Genomic DNA, 14,569 nt, shown 5'->3' with positions numbered 1-14,569 from the left:
AACATCCTCTTGGTAGCCACCCACAAAGATGACAATTTGCAATAAATATATGTGGAGCCTTTATCATCTGGGTTTCTACCAGTGAAAGAGCCTTTTAGAGACTATTCCATTCTTATACATATGTACCTTAAAGAGAATCTGGGGAAGATCTTTCTTGAAAATAGAAATTGCATGCAGTTGTATACTCCCTTAAGTAACCTTATTCATGCATTTATGAACTTTAACAGATTTATGCTCTTGACTCCCTGATCCAAACATTTTGTTTAATCCTTTAAAGGCTATAGTAATTACACATGTATACACATTCAAATATTTTTTACTTATCCTGTTTTTTTTCAAATTTCAAGCTTAAAATATCCTGTCAGTCACAGGATACCTCCAAAAGTTCATTTTAAAGTCTGATGGTATGTTTGTCATCTTCCACCCTTTGGCAAAGGTTGCATACCACAGTTAGCATTTCAGCAATGTAACATTTCAATTACTTCAGAATAGTCTTATCTAAGCATTTTTCTTCCCCAAGTTTTTTTCTTCTAATACTTCAGCTTGAGTCTATTTCTCATGCCCACAAAAGTAAAACCTCTCTGCACTTCTGGGAAGCAAATAGTGGTACATTTAGTTTGGTTTTCAATAGTTCTCCTTCCTCCCTCCCTTCGTCCCTTCCTTTTGGTCCAACTCATAGTTCTTTAGTAATATTCCTATTTTTTAGCAGCAGGTATGAAATCACAACACAGTTATTTCACATTTAGCTTCACAAAATTGACGTTTCTTTGTGTTTCTTCCTCTACTGACATTAATCAGCTTCTATACTACCTGAAAACATTTTAACTTACTATTTGGATTGTCTCAAAGGTGAGAGCCTCAAAATACCCTGCAGTTGGTTGCAATATTTTCAGATTCTTGTTGATTTCTTTATCACATTTACATTGTGACTGCCAAGAATTTAATTTTAGTAAGCGGCTGCAGGTTCTAACAACACAGCTGTTAAGAATGGTATTTGCCTGAAATTGGGGGTGAAAATAAATGTTTTCCATCTATCTAAATATAAAACAAAGTTTTGTCGGAATTTATAATTTATAATATAGATTCCCACTCCCAATTAATGCGTTCATCAGTCATCAAAATGTTTAAGGCTGTCTAAACTGTTAAAACCACAAAGATATGGGAAACCGACCTCTTTTAAATCCTCCGTGTTTTCAGATTTAGACACCTTGTGTCAAATTACATTCTCTCTTCAAACAGAAGTCCTTGGTGTATGAGCTGTTCTGTTTTTGTGGTGCTCAGATGAGAGGCAACGTCCATGTGACAGCACTTACAAATGCAAACCATGTATTTCAAGTCCACATGGCATTTCCAGAACTTAGGAACATGGTGTCTCAATATTCATTTTTCTTCTCAGACCAACAACATCAGAGAAAAATTTGAATTCTCCCCTAAGGACATGTGTGACTTTCCATTCTGTAGAAAAGAAAGACTTAGAAACAAATCTGAAGCAAGCCATTGCTTATTTTTGTCTGCTTTTCATCAAGATCAGATTCTGATTGATTGTAAAGCCCTCAGCACACATTTGACTTGAAATTTACTCTGGTAAAGAGAAGTTAGTGATTTTTTTCTTTTTTAATTTTCTTCATGGTGTATTTTCGTTTCAGCTACTGCATTTTCTCCTCCTCATCTCGTATAACCAAACCTCCTCCAAAGTCATGCATTCATTGCTTGAGTCCTGTAAACCACTAATTTTGTACTTTGTGTTGATATGTTTGAGGGTAATGGTGGTGTTTAATACTTGATTCACAGGGCTTGATTAGTATTTCCCAACTTACATCAAACCTCCTTTGTCTATTTTATATTCAGAATTGACTACATTACTGACTCAAGCCTCATCTGTAGGCGTTAGCTTTTCCAATGGAAACATTGTACTCTCAGAGAGGCCTATTAAAATGGGCATTGTGTTAAATGCTCCAGGTGGCAGCAAACTGGCAAAAGAAACGATGGCAAGGTATATCAAGAAGGCAGAAAAGTGAAATTTTATGGAACCAGCTGGCAAGAGGCCTTGATTACTTTTCTAAAATATTTTTCTAATATTGTAACTCTAATTTTAAATTTTCTGTTCCCAATGTAAAAGGAAAATACTATTACACCTTGACAAATTCCCTGTGCTGAGGGCCTTTTTTTGATTTAGAATTGGAGGGGATGGGGGGTGTTACTTGTGGTATTTTTCACTAATTATAGCTACTTTTCATTTTTTGTCAAAAATAATTTTTCTGTCTCAGATTGAAAGACGTGGGATTTTCAAATCAAGGTGCTGTGTGTAGATGTTTCTGAGCTGCTCAACTTGAATTCTCTTCCTTCTGTGAACTTGCGTGGACTAGTGAAGTGCAATGAATAACACAGGTAATGGCACAGCAGCAAGAATGTAGTCCATGGTGAGAGAGCAGTCTAAGGGATCCAGAGAAACTGAGTTCTTTGTATTTTTTTTGAGCATCGCAGCAGGAAAAACTGATGGAACTTAATTTTCAGGTACCTTGAAATGAATTTTGTTTGCCCAACAGAAATATCTATACATGTTTTGGATCAGCCTCAAAGGAACCTTGGAGTAATATTTTTTGATGGACTTATTTGGTCATGTCCAGATGTTTTACCCATGCAAGTGTTTCAATGAGAAATGAAAATGCTGTGGGGTGCTTTTTGGAATTACCTTTGATGGTTCTTTTGCTCTACATTTTTGATTATTCGACACAAAGGTTAACAAAATGCCTTATAGAGAGGCAGTAAACTTGCAGCAAGAAGTAGGAATGGAATATAAGTACAGATCTGCTATTGTTTAATTTATAGCTTTTGCATGGATTATTTATTTATGATCAGCTAAATATCAGCATAACTCATACTCCAGTGAGCTGAGAAATGCAGAACACTGTGAGCAAATCCCAGGCAGGAGATGGATGCTCTTCAGAGGTTCCCAGATGGTGTGGGAGGGACTGGAAGAAGCTGAATCCCCAAGGGCTAATACTGACAGACCATAAAGGTTCATAATTTCTCACAAGTGTACATCCCATCCCAGGCCTCATGGTGTGCTTGTGAGAGGCACAGCAACTCTTGAGCTCTTCAGGTGATACTCTCTTTGGCAAGATGAATAATAGGAAATTTATTATTTGATTTACATATGAAGTCACACTCTATGAAAGAGGTTGGCACAAGGAGTACCAATCCTGTTCCGGGAAGGGCAGGAACTTAATCTGCTTCTTGTGGGAGTGGATTTTGGACAGGTTCTGTTGGCTGAAAGGTGATGCAAATGAGTGTGTCATTCTCTTCTCACTGACTTCTGACAGTTTTTTTAATCCTGGTAGTCATTACTTCCTTACTACATCCTGCTCCCTTTTCTTTTCTCTAAAAAACAAAAACAAACAAACAAATAAACAAACAAAAGAAACCCCAAAATACCAACCAAACAAACAAAAAAAAAAAAACAGAAAAAACCCAACCAACCCCCAAAGCAAAACAAAAAATCACAACCAAATGAAACATTGCTAAAATCCTTTATGCTAAAATGGTGAAAATCTGAACAAAACGGTAAATCCACTGAGTCCCTATATCCCTTTCCTATAAACTGACAGTTCAGGAAACTTACTGTTCTCTATTTCTGTTTATTTTTTATGTTAATAGAAACCCATTGTGTAATTTTAATTTCCTGAATGATAACAAGACTCAATGTGCTTTTAGCTTCAAACAGTGCTAGAGGAGAATTTTTGTTTTTCAAAAAACTTGTACTGGACATAGAAGATCGATCTATCTATCTATCTATCTATCTATAGATATAGATATCTAGATATATCTATATCTATATCTATATCTATATCTATATCTAATCTATATCTATATCTATATCACAATGCACAATTTGCTATGTTATCATATTTAAGTGTCTCTATTATTTTATGACATCTATTGCGGTGAAAATATTATTACCTCATTTTAAAAACACTACTACATGTTATATATATCTGAAATCATTTGAGTTCTTCACTTTGAAGAGGTGCCTGGCCAGTGTCAGGGGTATATATTGTCCATTTTACAGCTGGGGAAGGTGAGGAACGCTGGTGCAAACTCCAGTTGCAGAGCTGAATGTAGAGAGGACTGGGAGTATACAAATAAGAAATTGAGTGCTCCGCACATAAGAAATGAAAGTGAGGCAAAGATCAGTTTGGACCCAGAAAATTTCTTTCTTTGTTTAATGGATATGAAAGTCCTAAAGCCTTTTTTCATATTTGTTTGTGAATATAGATAAGTGATAAGGTGCCATCCTTTGAAAGTTTTTGTTTTATAAAGAGATTCGCAAAATTTAGTTCTTACAGCAGGTATTTGAAGATTTATAAATTCACTGTGATCTTAATAGTGTCATAAATATAGAAGCAATAAAATATGCAAATAAATTATTTTTAAACCAATGGAACAGAGTATCCCCCATTTAAAAAGAATTTATGACCCATTTCAACTGTACGTATGCAAATTAAATGGCTTGGGTTATGAAAAGATATGTCTAAGTGATTACTTCTTGCTTTCTGCAAGCTGACATCCTTAAAATCTCTCAGCCAATGTAATTTTTCAGTCTACTATTAAGAGGATGAAAGGCATAGCAAACTGACAGCAAGTTTTGTTTTGTTAGAGTTCCTTTTTTTGTAAGCAATGCTAATATTCCTGCTTGACTTCCATTTAAAAACAGGATTTTTCTGTAACAGATTTAGTGTGACAGTTGAGGAAGGAACCTAGCAGAAATGATAAATGCAAACTGGGCTCAACATGCACTCAATTTAAAATGACAGCCAACAGTGTAAGCACTTCCCACAGTGCACGTGGATCATAAATCTTTAGTTGTCAAAATAAACCATGCCCAGCTTACATGCTCTCTTGTGGGAAGAGAGGACCTGAGAAGTAATACTATAAACTACAGTTCAGAACAGCTTATTTAAGTGCATAAGTGTATCACAGGTGAGTCCCTTTGGGCAATTTACAGCTGGGAAGGTGTCCATTCTAAAGTAAGGCAGGTGCCCACCATTCAAGCAAAAAGAGCTATACTGTGCCACCATGATTCAGTCCTTAATTTAATATTTGTCTTGTTTTTTTTTTTTTTCCTTCTTGTCTCTCTCTTTTATTATAAAGAACAGTGAATCTTATGATATCAATCAACAGACACTGAACTAACCTACCAAAGAAACAGCCTGCAAATTTAACGAGTCCTCTTCATGTAAGAGCTGACATGGGAATTTTTAGGAGCAGATTCCTAACAACTCTGCACCTTTTTCATGTATTCTGATTGAGCCTTTTGTGCAAGCTTTGCAGGCTTGGAACAATATGTATAAAAATAATCTCCTATCTCGCTTTTGGGGTCTCGGTAGTACACCCAACCTCTGCACACAACTTGTTCTCTCAGCCTTCCCCATCACATGCAATTCCTCTGCACCTCTGACTAACTCAGCTTTTCCTGCTGCCAGGGTTGGCTGAAAAGACCCATACACCTACTCTCACACTCCCATCCATACTTAGGCCTGGCAAGAAATGTGAAGTTCTCCAAGAACCATAAGGAGATGCTGAAACTTGCCTGAGAATGAGATTGTTGCCTTATGGCATCAGTCAGAACATTTTTTGAGGGGGTGTGGATTGCAAAGGAGGGGTGTGAGCAGTGTCAAAGCTAGACATAGAAATAAAATGGGAAGTAAAAGTCATGCAGTACTAATCAGCAATCCATTCAGCTTCATGAAACAACAAGAAGCTAAGTCCAGGTGTTGCCTGAGGGACCCAGAAGGGGGTAGTTAACAAAACACCTCCAAGAGCTGCAAGGGTCGGTGTCTTGTGAAGCCACAGATTCCTTCTTTAAAACACTTACTGTTTATTTTGCTCAATGGCTCTGACAATCCCAGAGGCCTCTTAAAACTAAAGAACTGGAAGAGAAACTAATTGCTCACTGAACAGACCCTGTTCATGCTGGGTTGTGACTTACACCACAGCAAATAAAACACAATTCTTCCTAGAATACTCAGGCCCCTGCTCGGTGAGGACAAGGGCAGCAGCACACAGAGGTGATGAGTGCCAGCTGTAACTGTGTTTTGCATAAAGCAAATTTTGTATCTGGAGCGTACAAACCCTTCCAGCGAAAAATGCATTTTTCTGCAAAGCAGAGAGGAATACATGTTTTTAAATAAGGAGGAAGAAAAAGTGTGAAGAGAAAATTTAGATTTATTTCACTTACAGTAGAGCAGAATTCCACTGCTAAGCGTAGAGTTCTGTGAACTTGTATGGAACTGTACAACTTCCTTTAGCAGAAAAGGCCTATCAAGGACTCTAATCTCCTCCCTATATATCTTAATTCCTTTAAATCATGTAATGGCTTTGTGCCTGAAAAAAAGGCATGTGCAGCTTATTCTAGACTTATCAATAGTAGTAGTCTTTTTAACAGATGGGAAGTTTTAGGATGTCCTGAAATAATTACAAGATGAAGCCTTCACAATTCTGTATGAGTATTTGATAAATTATACCGCTCTGACTAAAATAAAAACCAAACCAAAATAAAACAAGGGAAGTGCTTTGTTTCATTATGAGTTTCAATCACAAAGAGAATATATTTGCTGAAATTTCAAATTCTAAAACCTGAATTTTTGGTCACTGGGGGACAACCTAATCATATTACTACTTATATATATACATGGATGTTTTTCTCCTGTTCCTAAATAAAGGTACCCCATGATGTACACAGTATATCTAAAAATCTAAATATATAGCTCTGGCTATTTAAGTTTAGATGCACGTTTCAGAACATTAGTGATATTGAGTAGCAATATCCTTGAGAACAAGGATTAGGATGTTTAAGTTGTCACTTTCAATCTCCTAGTTCACACTTCAGGGTTGCAGTGAATGCAAACTGCCTCCCTTGTGGATAAGAGAAGTTAATCCCTAGTACCTCTGGAAATTCATACATATGATAGATACTTTCTAAAACTGCTACTAAAAATATCTATGCAAGGCTCCAGGTGATGAAGTCATTGGATGTGCTGAGTTCTCCCAGTTTGTAAACATTACATATTCACAGTGACTCGGTTCCCTAAGACACATTGCCCAGTAAAGCTCATCAAACTAAGTTGAATTTGGAGCCAAAATGTGGCACTGGCACTTTGGCCACACTTCCACTGATTTCAAGAGGAAATTTGGATATTAGACCTTGACATCTAACTTTTCTTTTGTCCTTATCAATAATGGTAAATGTAACTTAAATGTAACTTTTTTGTTACATTTAAGATAGATATTAGATAGATACATTAGATAGATCCATTTAAGATATAAATAATATCAGTTAGCTCACTGACTGCTTGACTATGCCACCCAATTCAGGATAATGTTTCTCTACTAGTATTGCTGTCTATAATTAATAATGTGAGATTTCTTTACCACAAACAATAGACTTTTAAGAATTGTCTTCAGTGGACTATCCTGAATTACTTGCATGGTATTCTATATCACTATATTTCCTCTCCAAATCTATACATCTTTCATTAGGATCAGGAGCATCAGTGAATTGACTTTTCTCTTCCTCAAATGGTATTTAACACAGAAAGAATACTAAATTGAATTTTGGACTATTTTAAAACACTCATCTATTCTCTTTTCTTTTTTCTTTTTTCTTTTGTATTTCTGCAGATATGTTCAGTCTTGTGTTGGGTTTTTTGTTTTTCCTTTTTTCTTTTTTTTTGTTAAAATATAGCTTCCAGGACAAAAAGAACAGATATTGAATTCCTGTACTAAGCTATTAGCTTTCAGGATAAATTAAGTGTTGAATTACAATAATATAAAAAGAGCAGAATTGTTAAATGAGAATAATACATTAACACATTAACACTTCTGTTTTTCTTCTCCCGACCTTGTAGAACAATTATGTTTCCTAAATCATAGGGGATTATGGACATACTATTAAAGGAATAATTCTTCTCCATTTGTTCCACCATCTATTTGCAGATGTAATAATTTGTACAGGGTAGATAGAGGTCTTTATTACACCTACAGGATTATTTTCATCCCAGGCCATTTGAATTGTACCAGTAGTAATGCAAAAAACTTACTTCCTCTTTCTTGATGAACATCTGTACTCTTGAGAGACAATAACATTTCTGCTTTTGATTCTGCCTTTTGATATCTTATCCCAATGACATCCCAAGGTTAAAGCATATGGATATTACTACTTTGGTATGCAAGTTTTCTACATTGAATAGTCTAAGAGAAAGTACACTGGTTTGGTAAACATGTAACAATTATCTGAACTATTCCTTGCATAAAAATAAATAAGGAGAATGCAGAAATATATGATGGCTTGTAATAGTAACCACACTGCATGGCCTCAGAGGTCCTACTATGCTTTTCATGTGTAAAAGTAATGACAAACAGAGTCTCTTCCTTGGTTCTCCCCTGAAATGATACTAAACTGTGTGAGGGACTGAGCTGGAGAACATGACTGTACTGCTCCCCATCTGTAGCGAGAGGAGAATCACACTTCCTCTTCCCTGCTGGTCTATAAGTGGGGTCCCCAAAGCAGCCTGGGTAGATGATGCTGCTGCCATACAACTTTAGGAGTTACAAAACTTTAATGAAATTGTCTTAATTCTAATGTCGTCTGCCAGCAAAGGAGTTGAGCCTCACTGACCTAATACGTCCCAAATAAGGTCATTTCCAGCATCAATGAGGTGAGGAAGGCACTTTCTGATAGGAAGGATCTCATGGATTCCTGAGACTAGCTAGCTTTACCAGCTAGCTTCAGTACCTAAATGAAACCATAACCACTCTCAAATGGAGTAGGTAGGTCAGTGTGTTAATATCCTTCCAGAGCACGTGAGGTCACTCATGAAAGTACATTCAGGTTTCCATGGAAGTTGCCGCAACCAATTAGTGAGTGAATCAAGTGATTCCCTAATGGCAAAACTATGGCAGCACGTGCTCAGTTTTAGGAAGTCCCGTTTTCACCCAGGGCTGGGGCATGCCAACTGGACGCAGTCATGGACTCAGCTGATGGACACAAATAATTCAAAAATGTTGCCACTAAAACTCAGAAATGTTTAATTCTGTTTGTACCTTATCCTTGATCTCTCTACACCAAAGCATTATTCACACTGATTCTTTCAGCTTGTCTCCAGCTCGAGTTTCTTAATAGTTCTCAGCAGAAGAGGAAAAAATTATGTGATGAGAAGAAACATTTTCTCAGTGGAAGCACATGAAGTAAGAAAGACATCAATCACTACCACTTTCTCTTCTTTACCTGGGAATCATTTCTTCACTTGTACATACTTAGAGTTGAATGTTGCTGCAGGCGATGTGCGGTGTGAGCCCTGATTGTGATGCTCCACCCACTGACTGCACAGCAACAAACCAAAAGAAAGTCCTTCATCTTGTTCTTTGCTGCTCTCATGCTATGGCACATTGTCACCCCTTTGTAAACCATGAAAGAGATCATGGAAGGAGAACAAGGCAGAGTCTTGAAAGAATCTCTTCCCACTTTCTTGTGTTTCAAAGGATACACAATTTTTCTTCGAAATAAAGAAGTGTAACTGCAACTCTCTCTAATACTTCTTCCCTGCCTCCCTCAGGAGGGGAAGAAGGAGAAATTAAAGCTTTAGATATTATTTTGACTGCAGTTTAAAACAGCTTCAGTGTAATTGGTTCAAACTATTGCTGCAAAAAAACACACACTTTAGTCAAATAACATTCTAAACTTGAATATGCCTAAACTGCCTAAACTTATATATGTGTGCTACTGCCAGGACTCTGCAGCTCATGCTGGTGAGACATTTCTGGGGTCAGGAGCAATGAGAGCCAAGTCTCCACAATGTATAAAAGAAGCCCTTAGGGAGTGCTGGTAACAAGCAATGCTGCCAACAAGGACATGGTGTGGCAGCTTGGGCAGCAGTTCACGTGGAAGAGTGTGCAGGAAGGATGCTGGAGCCCTGCCAGCTCAGCCAGAGAGCCATGACATCCACCCCAGGGAAAGCCATGGCCTCTCTGAGCTCTGCATGCTCCCCGAATTACACAGCTGCCCAGGGACAGCTCTGGGGGCAACTTGCTGACACTCAGGTGTCAGCTGCAGGGCGTGCTTAAGGGATCAGGAGCACAAGAAATGCCCTCATCTATTCTTCATCTTGCAGGGAATGATGAGAGCAGAAACAGGAAGAGACAGCAGATATCTGCCAGGGGTAACTGACTTTCAGTCTGGTATCCCTGGCAGAATTTAGGGAGGTTTTTTGGCTGTGGGTTGGTCAGTTTAGAGGCCACCAGGGCTTCTGGATCAGATGTTGTACACGTGCCTCAAAGGTGGTCTAAAGTGGCAGTGCTGTGCCTGAGGCCCCACGTGCTCCAGCCTCATTTCACTGTGCTAAGGTGTGTGGAGCAGGGACCATCCATTCCTTTGTGCTTGCACAGCTCCATAGTTGGACCCTGAGGTGCTACAGTGGGCAGGGTTAACACGTGGGCTGTGGCAAGGGTATTTCTTTCTTGCCTATAAAATATTCCATACTGATAAACCTTGAAGCCAACAGATAATGGAACTAGGAAAAAATATGTCTGCTCATAAAAATTCTCCTCTTTTTCCAGGATGTCCTGGTGTAGCTGTAGGATATTATAAATTTGGGATCACAATTTTGTAGCATAAGAAAAATAGCTCTCCAAATAGTCTTTGGGTAGGTGGAAGTGGCAAAGAAGGGGCATTGATCAGCTCATTGCCATTGTATCAAGCTTTCTTGGTCCCACGTTAAAAAACTGCGTCTGAAATGAAATGAAAAGCCTATGGAGACTATTCCTAACAAACTACAAATTTAAAGATTGCCTTTATTGTGTCTTCAGTCTTTAAAGTGCAATGGATACAGTGTTTTTCAGATTATTTTAAGGTGTGTTGGTCTAATATATATGCTAAATGTACTGTTTAAGAGGTGATTCTTGTCCCATATTTAATCCCTTCTGCTTCTGTCACAGCCATTGATGTGATTTGGTTTACTGTGCCTGTAGTCAGAACAAGTTTAGTTTAGTGAATTACAAATATATACAGTTATGGCAAGATAGAATTTCCCTGATGTACTGATATCCCTGATAGAATTTCCCTGATTTCCTGTTTGTCCACTGTGTGTGTTTGTACACTGTGAGTGTATATTCCTGTTGCCAGAAGAGAGAGGTGCAACATGAAAAAAATACCCTCTGCAAATATCCACTTCATATTTATGTTTTTGGGTTTTGGTGTTCTCCAGCTAGGAAGTTGTGAAATACTTGGCATACTATGCCATTTTTATTTCCTATAAAATATTGAAGGGATTTTACTGGGAAAGTGAGCTGACCCCAGTGCAGTAAATTTGATTGCACAACTGCTAATATATTCTCTATTACTTCAGTTTTGAGTGTCTACTGAGAGGAGGCTTTTAAAAACATTGACCATGCAGAAGGTTTGATACATTTTTGGTGCGTATGACTGGAAAGAGCTTATGGCCAACAAGGCAATTTCCTTAGATCAACTCAGTGACAGCCAAATGCACTAAAGTGCTCCTTCCTTCCTGCTGATTAACAAGAGTTCTTGTGTTACCTGGTACCATATATTCTTTGTATATCTTTACATTAATATTTTACCCGCTACATCCTATAAATCCCAAACCAGTATGTCCCTCAAATGAGTCTTTTCAAAACTCACCTAAAGTCTTCTTACACCCCTTCAGCTGATGGCCTCTGTATGATATCTGCCAAGAATGTGACAGCAGTGAAGCCTGCAGTCAATCTTTAGGGTTCTTTGGCTTAAGGATCCCCTCAGAAAACTGAGTGACTCTCAGTAGTGGAGGAGCCTTTTTCAGTCTCAAGCAATGAGTTAATCAAATGGCTTTAAATTATCAGAGCTTTGGCAGAGTTGTGGAAGAGAGTAACCCATCCTTCTGTGGAACTGGCAGAGAGCAGAGAGCAGAGCATCCATGTCCCAGAGCAGCTCAGTAGCAGGAACAGGATGGTCCTGTGCTGTGAGTGGCTACCAAAAAGAGTTCACTACCATCCCTGAAAAACTGTGCTTATAAAGTTAATTAAAGCAGTGCTAGAAATGGCCTTCAGTGAAGTGGTATAGACTGACTTCTTCCACACTGCACTGCAGTGCTTCTGAGTCTCCTCATTGCCTCTGTATGATGCTCTTCTGGCACTATGATCCTGTTTGTTGTCTGTCCACATGTTTTAGTTGTTTTTTTTTTTTTTTTTTTTTTTTTTTTTTTAAATTCAGTCTCTGAAATAATGCTGAAGCTATGTCCAGGCTGTCAAACTGGTTTATAGTGATTGTTTTCATAGCATGAAACTGGAGGTATTTAGGTTGTGCTGGAGGACTGTGGAAGGATGCATATCTGTCTTGTTTACACTGTATTTGCAATGGTTTGTGGCACACACTGGCCTTAAACTGGACCTAGAGATTGCTTCAGAGTGTGCTAGCTTAGTCTAAGCTATTCCTCTGAGCGACAGACTAAGGCAACAGTGTGCACCAGTCAAGCAGTAGGGATGAATGAAGGTGCTTCTCCCACACTCTACTTTATTTAGCTGTATAGTCAGAGGAGTCCAACTATCGGTGATATTTTTGTCCAAAGTCCAGGAAGAAATGATGATAAGGACTCCATCTTATCAGAAGGCTAATGAATTACTTTATTATACTATGTTATTCTATATTATGTTACATTATATCTAAACTGAATCTGCCAAGCACTCAACTGCACTCCACTGCACAACATCTCATCACTGTCAGCCAACAGTCCCGACACACAGACACACACATGGATTCAATTGGCCAATGAATCAAAACACTCACACCAGAATCCAATTATCAATTTCCTTCAGGTAAACTCTGCATTCCACTTGTGAACAACACAGGAGCAGTAAATGAGATAAGAACTGCTTTTTCTTTCTCTGAGGTTCAGAGAATGTGAATCCCAGAAATATCCTTGGGAAATTGTGCCTTGCTTTTCTCTGTGAAGAGAAATGTGGGTACATCCAACTGCTGAGTTGTTGCCCCCTTAGCATAGTCTGCTTCCAGATCTACACAAACCTACCTTAGGATCACTAATATAATTTTTTTCTACAGAGGTCACACTGGAATTCCCGTACTCAGCTGCTAATGGCTGTGGTGCACACGTCCTCTGACACTTTGTGCTGTTTTGTTTGCCACTGGCTTGCTGATAGTCTGCAGCTCCTTTAGGTGGTTCTTAATTTTTATTCCAGTTTGGTGATAACAAGCAGTGCACACAAACCACACTTCAAAGAAGTAAAATATATTTGGCATCATTTCCTTCTTCTCAAATAGCCTGTTTCCCCAGAGTGGGGTCATCCTAGTGAGGCAGATTCAAACATTTGCTTAATGCATAAAGATGCCCTTACTGTTTGTTTCAATTCAGTTTTCTTTCTATCTTTAAACAGACTTTTCTATAGTAACGCACCAAAATGCTACAAAACATACATACTCATGAGAGTACCCTTAGCTTGAGTCAGCTCCTGTGCTCTCCAGCAGATATCTTAAGACTTTTATTCACCTTCATTCTATCTTCTTATAAGGAGTTTCTTCTTTCTGCCCTTCTTCCTTGTCTGCATGCCTCCAATTTTGTATACCATACCAACAATTCTTTTAAAAATGCACATCTCACATTTCCTATAAAGACAAGTTTCCTCTGAGATTAACCTATTTTTGAACAAGGCATCAATTCATCTGAAGACTTCATGAATTCTCGTTGCCTTTTCAAATTAAATGAAAAATATTTACAGCATTTTCTGATAAGGAGACATGGCATATTCCTGTTTCATCCTGATTCAAATATTTGCTGTATTGTAGTTGAGCCTCTTGGCTCCATTAGGTTTGGTGGATACTCTATACAAGTTCTGCCAACAAATTTTATTGTACAGCATCTAACTTCTGTGGGAGTTCTTGTGAAATTTGTATTGCTAAAAAAAAAAAATTAATTATCTGTGCCCTTAGAATGCTTGCCTAAATTATCATGGCACCCAAAAAACTAAGCTCGCCAGTTTCTGCTCTCACATTTTGGTCTTCAAATAGATATGAAGATTTTTGTCCCTGGCTCTCAATGTTTTATGTTGGGGACAAAAGAGAGAAAACAGAGGGAATTCCCCTCTGAGTACATGTAATTTTCCAGATAATAGCAGAGGGTTGACATTTTTCATAATCACTGTACCTTGCACAGACATTAAAACTTTGAATGGCTCCATGCAGTGCAAAAAATTATACCCCAGTCTTGCTCCTATGTTCCAAATTTCAGTTAAAACCTTTTATATGGAGCCCATGCAACCCTATCATCAAAGTTGAAAAGGCAAACTCTTCATCACATATTATTTAAAAGAATATTAGAATTTAATATCCATTGATTCAGAACTCCTTTGTAAATTACTGGTTTAGGGTAAAAACCAGATTTTCCATTAAATCCATATTTGTGCAAAATCAAGATCAAAAAGAATGTAATGAAATGCTTTAGAGTTTCACATAATTTAGGAATACTTAAGCAGCCTCTCCATTGAACAGTGACCTTCTATTATTCTG

The 14,569-nt window shown here is 37.9% G+C and overlaps 1 protein-coding gene across 1 annotated transcript in view; it reads right to left on the bottom strand.

Moving 5' to 3' along the window:
• Nucleotides 1-3,255: 3,255 nt before the first annotated feature.
• Nucleotides 3,256-14,569, bottom strand: part of HTR1B (5-hydroxytryptamine receptor 1B) — an 88,547-nt gene continuing 77,233 nt past the window's right edge. Inside the window, exon 2 of the mRNA XM_058802035.1 lies at nt 3,256-3,381. The gene's annotated coding sequence lies outside the window, so the exon portion shown is untranslated. The remainder of the gene's footprint in view (nt 3,382-14,569) is intronic.

Source organism: Ammospiza caudacuta, chromosome 3 (assembly GCF_027887145.1).
Source record: "Ammospiza caudacuta isolate bAmmCau1 chromosome 3, bAmmCau1.pri, whole genome shotgun sequence".
In the NCBI taxonomy this organism is placed as follows: domain Eukaryota; kingdom Metazoa; phylum Chordata; class Aves; order Passeriformes; family Passerellidae; genus Ammospiza; species Ammospiza caudacuta.
The sequence above is the reverse complement of the archived record's forward strand: the minus strand, read 5'-3'. Positions and strand labels throughout refer to the sequence as shown.